The following is a 16,096-nucleotide window of genomic DNA, read 5'->3' as shown; positions in this document are numbered from 1 at the left end:
TAATGTAACACAATGGCCAGAGCTCCCGGATACCAGCGCGGTCCTGTAATTGGAGCCACTGGGGGAACAAGTCTGTTCCTGACATTTCTTCCTCCTGGATCTTCCTCCATCACCTGTGAGTGATATTACTGAGAAGCGGAAGGAACCGCAGCAACTCAGCCACGAAGTGGAGACCCCGTAATGTTACAAAGTGGGGGGGAGCTGAGTGCTCAGGAGCAGAAAAGTCCCCACCGCTCTGCTGACCCCATAACTGCGGAGTCCAGACCTCCTCTGGCATAACATCAGCACAAGGGAAATCTTCAGCATAAGACATTGTGGACAATTGTAGCTTCAGCTTTGTGGGAACAGTTTGGGGAAGACCCTGATCCGTCCCCCTGACTGTGCCCAGTGCACAAGCTCCATACAGACATGTGGGGGGAAAGGAGGACATGAGCGGCCACACAGAGACCGGACCTCAGCCCCTGAGTGGAGAGTGTGAGCCCGGCCTCGCCCCAACATCAGAGTGTGTCCTCACTGCTGGATGAGGGGCAAATATTCCACAGACTCCTCCAAAATCTTGTAGAAAGTCTTTCCAGAAGAGCGGGAGCCATTATATCTGCAGAGGGGTGACTCCAGATTAATGTCTATGGATGTAGATGAGGACAGAGAATCCCCTGGAGGTGGATGTGGGGGGCACATACTTTTCTCCATATTAATGTCTATGGATGTAGATGAGGACAGAGAAGCCCCTGGAGGTGGATGTGGGGGGCACATACTTTTCTCCATATTAATGTCTATGGATGTAGATGAGGACAGAGAAGCCCCTGGAGATGGATGTGGGGGGCACATACCTTTCTCCATATTAATGTCTATGGATGTAGATGAGGACAGAGAAGCCCCTGGAGGTGGATGTGGGGAGCACATACTTTTCTCCATATTAATGTCTATGGATGTAGATGAGGACAGAGAAGCCCCCGGAGGTGGATGTGGGGGGCACATACTTTCTCCATATTAATGTCTATGGATGTAGATGAGGACAGAGAAGCCCCTGGAGGTGGATGTGGGGGGCACATACTTTCCTTCATATTAATGTCTATGGATGTAGATGAGGACAGAGAAGCCCCCGGAGGTGGATGTGGGGGGCACATACTTTCCTCCATATTAATGTCTATGGATGTAGATAAGGACAGAGAAGCCCCCGGAGGTGGATGTGGGGGGCACATACTTTCCTCCATATTAATGTCTATGGATGTAGATGAGGACAGAGAAGCCCCTGGAGGTGGATGTGGGGGGCACATACTTTCCTCCATATTAATGTCTATGGATGTAGATGAGGACAGAGAAGCCCCCGGAGGTGGATGTGGGGGGCACATACTTTCCTCCATATTAATGTCTATGGATGTAGATGGAGGACAGAGAAGCCCCCGGAGGTGGATGTGGGGGGCACATACTTTCCTCCATATTAATCTCTATGGATGTAGATGAGGACAGAGAAGCCCCCGGAGGTGGATGTGGGGGGCACATACTTTCCTTCATATTAATGTCTATGGATGTAGATGAGGACAGAGAAGCCCCTGGAGGTGGATGTGGGGGGCACATACTTTTCTCCATATTAATGTCTATGGATGTAGATGAGGACAGAGAAGCCCCCAGAGGTGGATGTGGGGGGCACATACTTTCCTCCATATTAATGTCTATGGATGTAGATGAGGACAGAGAAGCCCCTGGAGGTGGATGTGGGGGGCACATACTTTTCTCCATATTAATGTCTATGGATGTAGATGGAGGACAGACAAGCCCCTGGAGGAGGATGTGGGGGGCACATATTTTTCTCCATATTAATGTCTATGGATGTAGATGAGGACAGAGAAGCCCCTTGGAGGTGGATGTGGGGGGCACATACTTTCCTCCATATTAATGTCTATGGATGTAGATGGACAGAGAAGCCCCCAGAGGTGGATGTGGGGGGCACATACTTTTCTCCATATTAATGTCTATAGATGTAGATGAGGACAGAGAAGCCCCCGAAGGTGGATGTGGGGGGCAGATACTTTTCTCCATATTAATGTCTATGGATGTAGATGGAGGACAGAAAAGCCCCTGGAGGTGGATGTGGGGGGCACATACCTTTCTCCATATTAATGTCTATGGATGTAGATGAGGACAGAGAAGCCCCCGGAGGTGGATGTGGGGGGCACATACTTTCCTCCATATTAATGTCTATGGATGTAGATGGAGGACAGAGAAGCCCCTGGAGGTGGATGTGGGGGGCACATACTTTCCTCCATATTAATGTGTATGGATGTAGATGAGGACAGAGAAGCCCCCGGAGGTGGATGTGGGGGGCACATACTTTCCTCCATATTAATGTGTATGGATGTAGATGAGGACAGAGAAGCCCCTGGAGGTGGATGTGGGGGGCACATACTTTTCTCCATATTAATATCTATGGATGTAGAGGAGGACAGAGAAGCCCCCGGAGGTGGATGTGGGGGGCACATACTTTTCTCCATATTAATGTCTATGAATGTAGATGAGGACAGAGAAGCCCCCGGAGGTGGATGTGGGGGGCACATACTTTTCTCCATATAGTGTAAAATGAAACACATCTAGCAATTAATCTATGGCAGGGATTGGATTATTAATTTACCACCTGTCATTCATTTTGCTTGGACTTTTCCTAGAGCTTTAGCACATGCCCTCTACGGCAGCGGGCGATGAGCTTTCATTTGTGCCCAACTAAAGTCAGTGTATCTCGAGCGTTTGGTAAGTTATTCACGTATCATTTATCAACCAGACTTGGAGTGGATGTACCAGAGGCGGGGGTCATTATAGGGTCTGATAATAAAACTGCAGAGTAGAGGAAGCAACACGAGATAAAGGTTCAGCTATAAAGAATGGCTCATGCACACTGAATCAGTATAAATAATCCATGTGGCAGAAAAATAACTGCATTAAAAACATTTAAAAAGTGCATCATAGCACAAACCTAAATACAAGACCCAACAAAACAAAACACTATGATAAGTGCTATGGAAAATACAGTATATTACTTACTACAGTGAAGGAAATAAGTATTTGATCCATGGCTGTTTTTGTAAGTTTGCCCACTGACAAAGACATGAACAGTCTATAATTTTAAGGGTAGGTTAATTTTAACATTGAGAGATAGAATATCCAAAAAAATATGAAGAAAATCACATTGTATAAATTAGATACATTTATTTGCATTTTGCAGTGAGAAATAAGTATTTGATCCCTCTGGCAAACAACACTTAATACTTGTGGCAAAACCCTTGTTGGCAGCACAGCAGTCAGACGTTGTCTGTAGTTGATGATGAGGGTTGCGCACATGTCAGGAGGAGTTTTGGTCCACTCCTCTTTGTAGATCATCTCTAAATCATTAAGATTTTGAGGCTGTCGCTTGACAACTCAGAGCTCCAACTCCCTCCATAAGTTTTCTATGGGATTGAGGTCTGGAGACTGGCTAGTCCACTCCATGACCTTACTGTGCTTCTTTTTGAGCCACTCCTTTGTTGCCTTGGCTGTATGTTTTGGGTCATTGTCTTGCTGGAAGACCCAGCCACGACCCATCTTCAATGCTCTTACTGAGGGAAGGAGGTTGTTGGCCAAAATCTCGCGATACATGACCCCATCCATCTTCCCTTCAGTATGGTGCAGTCGTCATGTCCCCTTTGCAGAAAAGCACCCCCAAAGTATAATGTCCCCCCCCCATGCTTCACGGTTGGGACGATGTTCCTAGGGTTGTACTCATCCTTCTTCTTCCTCCAAACACGGCGAGTTGAGTTAATGCCAAAGAGCTCAATTTTTGTCTCATCTGACCACAGCACCTTCTCCCAATAACTCACAGAATCATCCAGTTGTTCATTGGCAAACTTCAGATGGGCCTGCATATGTGCCTTCTTCAGCTGGGGGACCTTGCGGGCACTGCAGGATTTGAAACCTTTAAGGCGTAATGTGTTACTGTAGCATCAGCGCCTCTGCCTCCTGCCGGGCAGAGACGCCGTTCCCCTCACCGCCGCAGTCCAGGTCCGGCATCCTCCCGCTACCCTGCTGCTGTGGCGCGCACCGCGCGCAGCTTCCCGGGCTCTGTGCTTAGGGCGTGCACGCTCCCTCCCTCTTAAAGGGTGCGCACACGCCGTCCTATAGAGTCCCCGGCCAATGGCAGGAGGACTGCCCCTTTATAAGGCACCTACTCCAAAATGGAGGTGCCTGTGCAAGGTTGCTGTTTTGTGTGCTAACACTTGCTTCACCCATCAGGTCCCGCTGCCTGTCAGTCCTGCTCGCCAGTGTGTCTACAGTTGTGTCCGCCAGCCTGCTTACCTGGAAGCACCTGCCAGTTACCTGTAGTGCCCGCCAGCCTGCCTACCTGGAGCACCTACCAGTTACCTGTCATGCCCGCCAGCTAGCCTACTTGGAGCATCTACCTGTTACCTGTCGTGACCGCCAGCTCGCTAACCCGGAGCACCCGTCTGGCTATCTGCCGAACCAGCCTGCTTATCTACCCGGACAACCCGTTAGCCTTCCTGCCGTGCTCATCCGCTGTACTGTACTGCCATCTGACGTGTCACCTGCTCTTACACAAGGTCGGTCCCAGAGTGGCACCTGGTCCCCCTGCTCGGTCCCTCCCTGGTTGACGGAGTTGATTGAGCCACCGTGTGACCTTGGTCAGGCCGAGTAGGCACTTAGTCACGCCCCTCTGGTCCATACTTGCACTGAAGCACAGAGGTTCCACCACCCGGACCCGTAACAGTTTGCACAGGCCAGGGAACCCAGTGGCCCCCAAGCTCCTTCACTCTCTGACCTGTACCAGGAGGTCTCAAGTCAGAGATCTCAACAGGAAACTATCCTGTCCTATCTGCGATCTGTCAACTCTCGCCTGGACACGCTGTCCACCCCGTCTGTGTCCGTCTCTAGCCGAGCGGCACCTCAACCTTCTGGAGCTATGGCACCCATCTCTGGACCTCGGCTCTCTGCGCCTCCACATTTTGGTGGTGACCCTGACTTATGTCGGGGCTTCCTAAATCAGTGCACGCTGCACTTTGAACTCCTGGCACATCAGTTCCCCTCCGACCGGGCCAAGGTGGCGTTCATCATGTCTCACCTCACCGGGGAGGCATTGGCATGGCTAAACCCTCTGTGGGAGATAGGGGATCCCCTGGAGTCCAATCTTCCGGCTTTCCTCTCTGCCTTCTGGAAGGTCTTTGATGAGCCCGAACAAAAATCTTCTACTGCTGCCTCACTTCTCCGTCTCCGCCAAGGGAGTCTCACCGTGGGCCAGTATGCCATACATTTCCGAACCCTCGCATCTGAGCTTGCCTAGAACAACGAACCCCTGATGTCCACCTTCTGGGAGGGTCTTTCCGGATGGATCAAGGATGAGCTAGCCAGTCGTGACATCCCTTCCACACTGGACGAGCTGGTGTCATTAGCTACCCGGATTGACATCCATTTTCTGGAACGTGCCAAGGAGACCACCCGGGAGAGAAGATTTCCATGTCTCGCTCCTGTATTCCAAAAGCTTGCCTCTCAACCAGCAATTCCCTGGGCATGTTCGCCTGAGCCCATGCAAATTGACCAAAGCAAGATGGTCAAGTCTCGCCAGGAGACGCGCTGAGCCGAGGGGAGTTGCTTCTACTGTGGCAGTAAAGAACATCTGATCCATTCCTGCCCGGTGAAGCCAGGAAACTCCAGGGTCTAGGACCGCTCGGAGAGGTCGTCCAAGGCAAGAGTAAATCCTCTCCGTCCTTGACTCGGTCTGTTTCTATTTCCAGTGGTGAGACCCGCTTCTTCGAGACTGCTCATCTGGATTCCAGAGCAGCTGGGAATCTCTTTCAACAGGCTGTTGTGGAGCGCTATCAGATCCATACTGTACGTCTGGCTGAACCGTTGGCGGTTGCCTCCGTGGATGGGAGGCTTCTTCCGGAGACCACCTTACTCGTCACAGAGCCTTTAACCCTTCAGGTGGGAATGCTGCACTCGGAGAAGATATCCTTTCATGTGCTGTCCGGTCTCTGTCACCCCCTCTTGCTTGGTCTAACCTGGTTACAGAGACATGAGCCCGTCCTGAATTGGAGATCTGGTGAAGTGCTCCCTTGGGGTCAGGAATGCCATGAGTCCTGTCTGGTTCTGGTTCGTCCTGCTCGACCCCAGTCTACTCCGGCTAATCTACCTGGTCTGCCGGCACCCTAATGGTCCTATGCGGACGTCTTCGACAAGATGGAAGCTGAGACACTACCACCTCACAGGCTGTATGATTGCCCCATCGACCTGGTACCTGATGCTTCTCCTCCCCGCAGGCGTATCTACCCCTTGTCGCTGGCTGAGAACCGGGCCATGTCTGAGTATATAGAGGAGAATCTTGCTAGGGGATTTATCCAGAAATCCACCTCTCCGGCTGGAGCAGGATTCTTCTTCGTCAAGAAGAAAGACGGCTCTCTAAGTCCCTGTATCGATTACAGAGGTCTAAACCAGATTACCATCAAGAATAAGTACCCCCTGCTTCTCCTCTCAGAGCTGTTCGACCGCCTTAAAGGCGCGAAGACCTTCACCAAGCTTGATCTTAGTGGGGCGTACAATTTGGTCCGGATCCGCCAGTGGAAGACGGCATTCAACACCCAGGACGGTCACTACAAATACTGCGTAATACCCTTTGGTCTCTGTAATGCTCCAGCCGTCTTCCAGGAGCTGGTTAACGACATCTTCTGTGATCTCCTCTATTCTTGAGTGGTGGTGTACCTGGACTATATCTTGGTCTTCTCTCCTGATCTACCCTCACACCGGAGGGAAGTTCGTCAGGTTTTGCTAAGGCTCCGGCAGAATCGCCTATACACTAAGTTCGAGAAATGCCTCTTTGAGCAGACCTCTCTACCGTTCCTGGGCTATATTATCTTTGAGACTGGTCTGAGGATGGATCCTGAGAAGGTCTCTGCGTCTTAAAGTGGCCCTGACCGGAGGGGGTTGAAGGTGATTCTGCAATTCCTGCGCTTCGCAAATTACGACCGCCTCTTCATTCCTCATTTCTCCTCTCGGACTGCTCCCATCTCCGCGCTCACCCGTAAAGGAGCAAATCCCAGGGAATGGACTTCCGAAGCAGAGCAGGCCTTCGTCTCCCTAAAACAAGCCTTCTCCTCCGCTCCTGTGCTACACTGTCAGGATTGCAACAGGCAGTTCTTCGTGGAGGTTGATGCTTTCTCCTCCGCAGCCGGAGAGGTGCTCACCCAGAAATCCTCGTCCGGGAGAATGGTTACCTGCGGCTTCTTCTCCAAACTCTTCTCCTCATCCGAGCGCAACTACTCCATAGGAGATCGTGAGCTGCTGGCCATCAAATTAGCGGTGGAGGAGTGGCGCCACTTGCTGGAGGGGGCTCTGCACCCGGTGGTCATCTACACTAATCACAAAAACCTGGCTTATTTGCAGAAGGCCCAAGATTAAATCCGCGTCGGGCCAGATGGTCTCTATTCTTTGCCCGATTCTGCTTCACTCTGCATTACCGCCCGGCGGACAAGAATATTAAAGCTGACGCTCTTTCCCGCTCATTCCTGTCTTCCGACCAAGAGGAGGAGCCTCTACATATCATTGACCCCTCCAAAGTAATGACTGTGGCTCCGTTTGACCTGTCTCATTTTCCACCCAGTAAGACCTTTGTAGCGGTTCCGGATCATAAGAAGGTTCTACTCTGGGGCCATTCATCCAAACTAGCCGGTCATGCTGGCCAGAGGAAGACCTTTCTGCTCATCGCCTGACATTACTGGTGGCCTTCTCTACGCAAGGATGTTGCGGACTTCGTCGTGGCTTGTTCCTCCTGTGCCCGTAACAAAGTTCCCAGGCAACTTTCATCCTGCGGTCTTCTTCCTCTTCCCGTACCTTCCGCTCCGTGGCAACACATTGCTATGGACTTCATTACAGATCTCCCTGTTTCTGCCGGTTGTACTGTCATTTGGGAGGTCGCTGACCGCTTTTCTAAAATGGCCCACTTCATCCCTCTGCCTGGTCTCCCGTCTGCATCGGTGCTGGCTAAGGACTTAATCCATCACATTTTTCGTCTCCACGGCCTACCCCTCCACATTGTGTCTGATCGAGGGCTTCAGTTCACTTCCCGCTTCTGGAGAGCTACGTGTAAGCTGCTGGATGTCTCCTTGGATTTCTCCTCTGCTTATCATCCTCAGTGCAATGGTCAAGTGGAACGTATCAACCAGGTCCTTACCAGCTTTCTTCGGCACTTTGTCAACGCTCACCATAACGATTGGGTTGAGCTCCTGCCCTGAGCCGAGTTCTCCTTTAATAACCATGATAGCGAGTCTTCTTCTAAATCCACGTTCTTTGTGGTCTATGGTCAACCCCCGGATTCCGTTTCCCGTCTCCTCTTCTGTGGACAATCCTGCCGCGGAGTCTCTGGTCAGCGAATTTTCAGCTATTTGGGAAGACACTAGATCTGAAACACTAGATGAAGAAACATGCTGATAAGAGATGTCTGGATCCGCCTCAATTCCGTCCGGGAGACAAGGTCTGGCTTTCCTCCAAATATTTTCATCTCAAGATACCTTCCTATAAGTTGGGTCCGCGGTTCATCGGTCCGTTCGAGGTTCTTAACCAAATCAATCCCGTGGCTTACAAGCTGAAACTCCCAGTCACTTTACGGATTCCCAACTCCTTTCATGTATCCCTCCTCAAACCTGTTGTCCTTAATTCTTTCTCTGACGATCCAGGTACCGCTCCAGCTCCAGTCTCCGCTGAGGACGTCTTTGAGGTAGAAAACATTTTGACCACCAAGAGGGTAAACGGAAAGACTTTCTTTCTTGTGGATTGGAAGGGGTTTGGCCCTGAGGAGAGGTCTTGGGAACCCAGGGAGAACATTCATGCCCCTCATCTTCTTAAAAAATTTCTTGCGGGCCTTAAGAAGAGGGGGCATAAAGGGGGGGGGGTACTGTAGCATCGGCAGGAGGCAGAGACGCCGTTCCCCTCACCACCATGGTCCAGGTCCGGCGTCCTCCCGCTCCCCTGATGCTGTGGCGCGCACCGCGCACAGCTTCCCAGGCTCTGTGCTTAGGGCGTGCGCGCGCTCCCTCCCTCTTAAAGGCGCCGTGCGCGCCGTCCTATAGAGTCCCCGGCCAATGGCAGGAGGACTGCCCCTATATAAGGCACCTCCTCCAAAATGGAGGTGCCTGTGCAAGGTCGTTGTTCTGTGTGCTAACACTTGCATCAGCCCTCAGGTCCCGCTGCCTGTCTGTCCTGCTCGCCAGTCTGTCTACAGTCCAGCCCGCCAGCCTGTCTATAGTTCTGCCCGACAGCCTGCTTACCTGGAAGCACCTGCCAGTTACCTGTAGTGCCCGCCAGCCTGCCTACCTGGAAGCACCTGCCAGTTACCTGTAGTGCCCGCCAGCCTGCCTACCTGGAAGCACCTGCCAGTTACCTGCCGTGCCCACCAGCCTGATTACCTGGAAGCACCTGTCTGTTACCTGTAGTACCCACCAGCCTGCCTACCTGGAGCACCTGCCAGTTACCTGTCGTGCCCGCCAGCCAGCCTACCTGGAGCACCTACCTGTTATCTGTCGTGCCCGCCAGCTCGCCTACCCGGAGCACACGTCTGGCTATCTGCCGGACCAGCCTGCTTATCTACCCGGACAACCCGTCAGCCTTCCTGCCGTGCTCATCCGCTGTACCGGTCAGTTCCTGCCATCTGACCCATGGGAGTCACCAGCTCTCACACAAGGTCAGTCCCAGAGTGGCACCTGGTCCCCCTGCTCGGTCCCTCCCTGGTTCACGGAGTCGATTGAGCCGCCGTGCGACCTTGGTCAGGCCGAGTAGGCACTTAGTCACGCCCCTCTGGTCCCTCCTTGCACCGAAGCACAGAGGTTCCACCACCTGGACCCGTAACAGTTACCAATGGTTTTCTTGGTGACTGTGGTCCCAGCTGCCTTGAGATCATTAACAAGTTCCCCCCGTGTAGTTTTAGGCTGATCTCTCACCTTCCTCATGATCAAGGATACCCCACGAGGTGAGATTTTGCATGGTGCCCCAGATCGATGTTGATTGACAGTCATTTCTTCCATTTTCTTACTATTGCACCAACAGTTGCTTCCTTCTCACCCAGCGTCTTACTTATGGTTTTGTAACCCATTCCAGCTTTGTGCAGGTCTATGACCTTGTCCCTGACATCCTTAGAAAGCTCTTTGGTCTTGCCCATGTTGTAGAGGTTAGAGTCTGACTGATTAATTGAGTCTGTGGACAAGAGTCTTTTAAACAGGTGACTATGTAAGACAGCTGTCTTTAATGCAGCTAACGAGTTCACTAGGAGCGTCTAACTGGTCTGTAGGAGCCAGAACTCATAATGGTTTGTAGGGGGATCAAATACTTAATTTCTCACTGCAAAATGCAAAAAAAAAATTATCTAATTTATACAATGTGATTTTCTTGATTTTTTGGGGGGATATTCTATCTCTCAAAATTAACCTGCCCTTAAAATTATAGATTTTTCGTGTCTTTGCCAGTGGACAAACTTACAAAAACAGCAAGGGATCAAATACTTATTTCCCCCACTGTATGTCAAGAGCCAAAGAGCAAAAAGAATCTGTGCAATCAAAGAAGGTCCAAGATAGTAAATGAACAAAAAAAGGAGTAGCAGGAAATAATAACACAATAGAGAAATACATATAGAAGTCTGTAAATATTATCAAAGGGAACACTACAAAAAAACAAGGCGGGCGGCCAATGGAGAATAAGACAGCTATGAAGTAGCCACTTACATGTAGTCACATCTGACCCGGACTCCTATAAAGATGTTTTGCTGGGTCTCGCATTTAGCTTGATGCACTTTTTAAATGCTTTTACTGGTGTTTTTTAGCCACATGCAGCATTTGTACTGATTCACTTAAAAAATTATATAACTAATATTCAGTGTGCACGACCCATTGTATATACAGGTGCTTCTCACTAAATTAGAATATCAACAAAAAGTTAATTTATTTCAGTTCTTCAATACAAAAAGTGAAACTCCTATATTATATAGAGTCATTACACACAGAGGGATCTATTATATAGAGTCATTACACGCAGAGGGATCTATTATATAGAATCATTACACACAGAGGGATCTATTATATAGAGTCATTACACGCAGAGAGATCTATTATATAGAGTCATTACACACAGGGATCTATTATATAGAGTCATTACACACAGAGGGATCTATTATATAAAGTCATTGCACACAGGGATCTATTATATAGAGTCATTACACACAGAGGGATCTATTATATAGAGTCATTACACACAGGGATCTATTATATAGAGTCATTACACACAGAGGGATCTATTATATAGAGTCATTACACACATAGGGATCTATTATATAGAGTCATTACACACATAGGGATCTATTATATAGAGTCATTACACACAGAGGGATCTATTATATAGTCATTACACACAGAGGGATCTATTATATAGAATCATTACACACAGAGGGATCTTTTTTATAGAGTCATTACACACAGAGGGATCTATTCTATAGAGTCATTACACACAGAGGGATCTATTCTATAGAGTCATTACACACAGAGGGATCTATTATATAGAGTCATTACACACAGGGATCTATTATATAGAGTCATTACACACAGAGCGATCTATTACATAGAGTCATTACACGCAGAGGGATCTATTACATAGAGTCATTACACGCAGAGGGATCTATTACATAGAGTCATTACACGCAGAGGGATCTATTACATAGAGTCATTACACGCAGAGGGATCTATTATATAGAGTCATTACACGCAGAGGGATCTATTATATAGAGTCATTACATGCAGAGGGATCTATTATATAGAGTCATTACACGCAGAGGGATCTATTATATAGAGTCATTACACGCAGAGGGATCTATTATATAGAGTCATTACACGCAGAGGGATCTATTATATAGAGTCATTACACACAGAGGGATCTATTATATAGAGTCATTACACACAGAGGGATCTATTATATAGAGTCATTACACACAGAGGGATCTATTATATAGAGTCATTACACACAGAGCGATCTATTCTATAGAGTCATTACACACAGAGGGATCTATTATATAGTCATTACACGCAGAGGGATCTATTATATAGAGTCATTACACACAGAGGGATCTATTATATAGAGTCATTACACGCAGAGGGATCTATTATATAGAGTCATTACACACAGAGGGATCTATTATATAGAGTCATTACACACAGAGGGATCTATTATATAGAGTAATTACACACAGAGGGATCTATTATATAGTCATTACACACAGAGGGATCTATTATATAGAGTCATTACACACAGAGGGATCTATTATATAGAGTCATTACACACAGAGGGATCTATTATATAGAGTCATTACACACAGAGGGATCTATTATATAGAGTCATTACACACAGAGGGATCTATTATATAGAGTCATTACACACAGAGGGATCTATTATATAGAGTCATTACACAAAGAGGGATCTATTATATAGAGTCATTACACACAGAGGGATCTATTATATAGAGTCATTACAGAGTGATCTATTAAATAGAGTCACTACACACAGAGGGATCTATTATATAGAGTCATTACACACAGAGGGATCTATTATATAGTCATTACACACAGAGGGATCTATTATATAGAGTCATTACACACAGAGGGATCTATTATATAGAGTCATTACACACAGAGAGATCTATTATATAGAGTCATTACACACAGAGGGATCTATTATAGAGTCATTACACACAGAGGGATCTATTATATAGAGTCATTACACACAGAGGGATCTATTATATAGAGTCATTACAGAGTGATCTATTATATAGAGTCATTACACACAGAGTGATCTATTATATAGAGTCATTACACACAGAGGGATCTATTATATAGAGTCATTACACACAGAGGGATCTATTATATAGAGTCATTACACACATAGGGATCTATTATATAGAGTCATTACACACAGAGGGATCTATTATATAGTCATTACACACAGAGGGATCTATTATATAGAATCATTACACACAGAGGGATCTTTTTTATAGAGTCATTACACACAGAGGATCTATTCTATAGAGTCATTACACACAGAGGGATCTATTCTATAGAGTCATTACACACAGAGGGATCTATTATATAGAGTCATTACACACAGAGGGATCTATTACATAGAGTCATTACACGCAGAGCGATCTATTACATAGAGTCATTACACGCAGAGGGATCTATTACATAGAGTCATTACACGCAGAGGGATCTATTACATAGAGTCATTACACGCAGAGGGATCTATTATATAGAGTCATTACACGCAGAGGGATCTATTATATAGAGTCATTACACGCAGAGGGATCTATTATATAGAGTCATTACACGCAGAGGGATCTATTATATAGAGTCATTACACGCAGAGGGATCTATTATATAGAGTCATTACACACAGAGGGATCTATTATATAGAGTCATTACACACAGAGGGATCTATTATATAGAGTCATTACACACAGAGGGATCTATTATATAGAGTCATTACACACAGAGGGATCTATTATATAGAGTCATTACACGCAGAGTGATCTATTATATAGTCATTACACACAGAGGGATCTATTATATAGAGTCATTACACATATATATAATAGATCCCTGTGTGTAATGACTCTATATAATAGATCCCTCTGTGTGTAATGACTCTATATAATAGATCCCTCTGTGTGTAATGACTCTATATAATAGATCCCTATGTGTGTAATGACTCTATATAATAGATCCCTCTGTGTGTAATGACTCTATATAATAGATCCCTCTGTGTGTAATGACTCTATATAATAGATCCCTCTGCGTGTAATGACTCTATATAATAGATCCCTCTGCGTGTAATGACTCTATATAATAGATCCCTCTGCGTGTAATGACTCTATATAATAGATCCCTCTGCGTGTAATGACTCTATGTAATAGATCCCTCTGCGTGTAATGACTCTATGTAATAGATCGCTCTGCGTGTAATGACTCTATGTAATAGATCCCTCTGTGTGTAATGACTCTATATAATAGATCCCTCTGTGTGTAATGACTCTATAGAATAGATCCCTCTGTGTGTAATGACTCTATAGAATAGATCCTCTGTGTGTAATGACTCTATAAAAAGATCCCTCTGTGTGTAATGATTCTATATAATAGATCCCTCTGTGTGTAATGACTATATAATAGATCCCTCTGTGTGTAATGACTCTATATAATAGATCCCTATGTGTGTAATGACTCTATATAATAGATCCCTCTGTGTGTAATGACTCTATATAATAGATCCCTCTGTGTGTAATGACTCTATATAATAGATCACTCTGTGTGTAATGACTCTATATAATAGATCACTCTGTAATGACTCTATATAATAGATCCCTCTGTGTGTAATGACTCTATATAATAGATCCCTCTGTGTGTAATGACTCTATATAATAGATCCCTCTGTGTGTAATTACTCTATATAATAGATCCCTCGGTGTGTAATGACTCTATATAATAGATCTCTCTGTGTGTAATGACTCTATATAATAGATCCCTCTGTGTGTAATGACTCTATATAATAGATCCCTCTGTGTGTAATGACTATATAATAGATCCCTCTGTGTGTAATGACTCTATATAATAGATCCCTCTGTGTGTAGTGACTCTATATAATAGATCACTCTGTAATGACTCTATATAATAGATCCCTCTGTGTGTAATGACTCTATATAATAGATCCCTCTGTGTGTAATGACTCTACATAATAGATCCCTCTGTGTGTAATGACTCTATATAATAGATCCCTCTGTGTGTAATGACTCTATATAATAGATCCCTCTGTGTGTAATGACTCTATATAATAGATCCCTCTGTGTGTAATGACTCTATATAATAGATCCCTCTGTGTGTAATGACTCTATATAATAGATCCCTCTGTGTGTAATGACTATATAATAGATCCCTCTGTGTGTAATTACTCTATATAATAGATCCCTCTGTGTGTAATGACTCTATATAATAGATCCCTCTGTGTGTAATGACTCTATATAATAGATCCCTCTGCGTGTCATGACTCTATATAATAGATCCCTCTGTGTGTAATGACTCTATATAATAGATCCCTCTGCGTGTAATGACTATATAATAGATCCCTCTGTGTGTAATGACTCTATAGAATAGATCGCTCTGTGTGTAATGACTCTATATAATAGATCCCTCTGTGTGTAATGACTCTATATAATAGATCCCTCTGTGTGTAATGACTCTATATAATAGATCCCTCTGTGTGTAATGACTCTATATAATAGATCCCTCTGCGTGTAATGACTCTATATAATAGATCCCTCTGCGTGTAATGACTCTATATAATAGATCCCTCTGCGTGTAATGACTCTATATAATAGATCCCTCTGCGTGTAATGACTCTATATAATAGATCCCTCTGCGTGTAATGACTCTATATAATAGATCCCTCTGCGTGTAATGACTCTATGTAATAGATCCCTCTGCGTGTAATGACTCTATGTAATAGATCCCTCTGCGTGTAATGACTCTATGTAATAGATCGCTCTGCGTGTAATGACTCTATGTAATAGATCCCTCTGTGTGTAATGACTCTATATAATAGATCCCTCTGTGTGTAATGACTCTATAGAATAGATCCCTCTGTGTGTAATGACTCTATAGAATAGATCCCTCTGTGTGTAATGACTCTATAAAAAAGATCCCTCTGTGTGTAATGATTCTATATAATAGATCCCTCTGTGTGTAATGACTATATAATAGATCCCTCTGTGTGTAATGACTCTATATAATAGATCCCTATGTGTGTAATGACTCTATATAATAGATCCCTCTGTGTGTAATGACTCTATATAATAGATCCCTCTGTGTGTAATGACTCTATATAATAGATCACTCTGTGTGTAATGACTCTATATAATAGATCACTCTGTAATGACTCTATATAATAGATCCCTCTGTGTGTAATGACTCTATATAATAGATCCCTCTGTGTGTAATGACTCTATATAATAGATCCCTCTGTGTGTAATGACTCTATATAATAGA

The 16,096-nt window shown here is 45.7% G+C and overlaps 1 protein-coding gene across 1 annotated transcript in view; it reads right to left on the bottom strand.

The window, feature by feature from the left end:
* The window catches only part of LOC141258594 (dynein axonemal heavy chain 8-like), a 415,976-nt gene that overhangs the window by 335,970 nt on the left and 63,910 nt on the right, over positions 1–16,096 (bottom strand). The gene's annotated exons all lie outside the window — the stretch shown is intronic.

Source organism: Phyllobates terribilis, unplaced genomic scaffold (genome assembly GCF_046119375.1).
Source record: "Phyllobates terribilis strain yellow unplaced genomic scaffold, ASM4611937v1 Scaffold_3__8_contigs__length_932513732, whole genome shotgun sequence".
In the NCBI taxonomy this organism is placed as follows: Eukaryota; Metazoa; Chordata; class Amphibia; order Anura; family Dendrobatidae; genus Phyllobates; species Phyllobates terribilis.
Note: the sequence above shows the minus strand (reverse complement) of the source record. Positions and strands in the feature narration are given on the sequence as shown.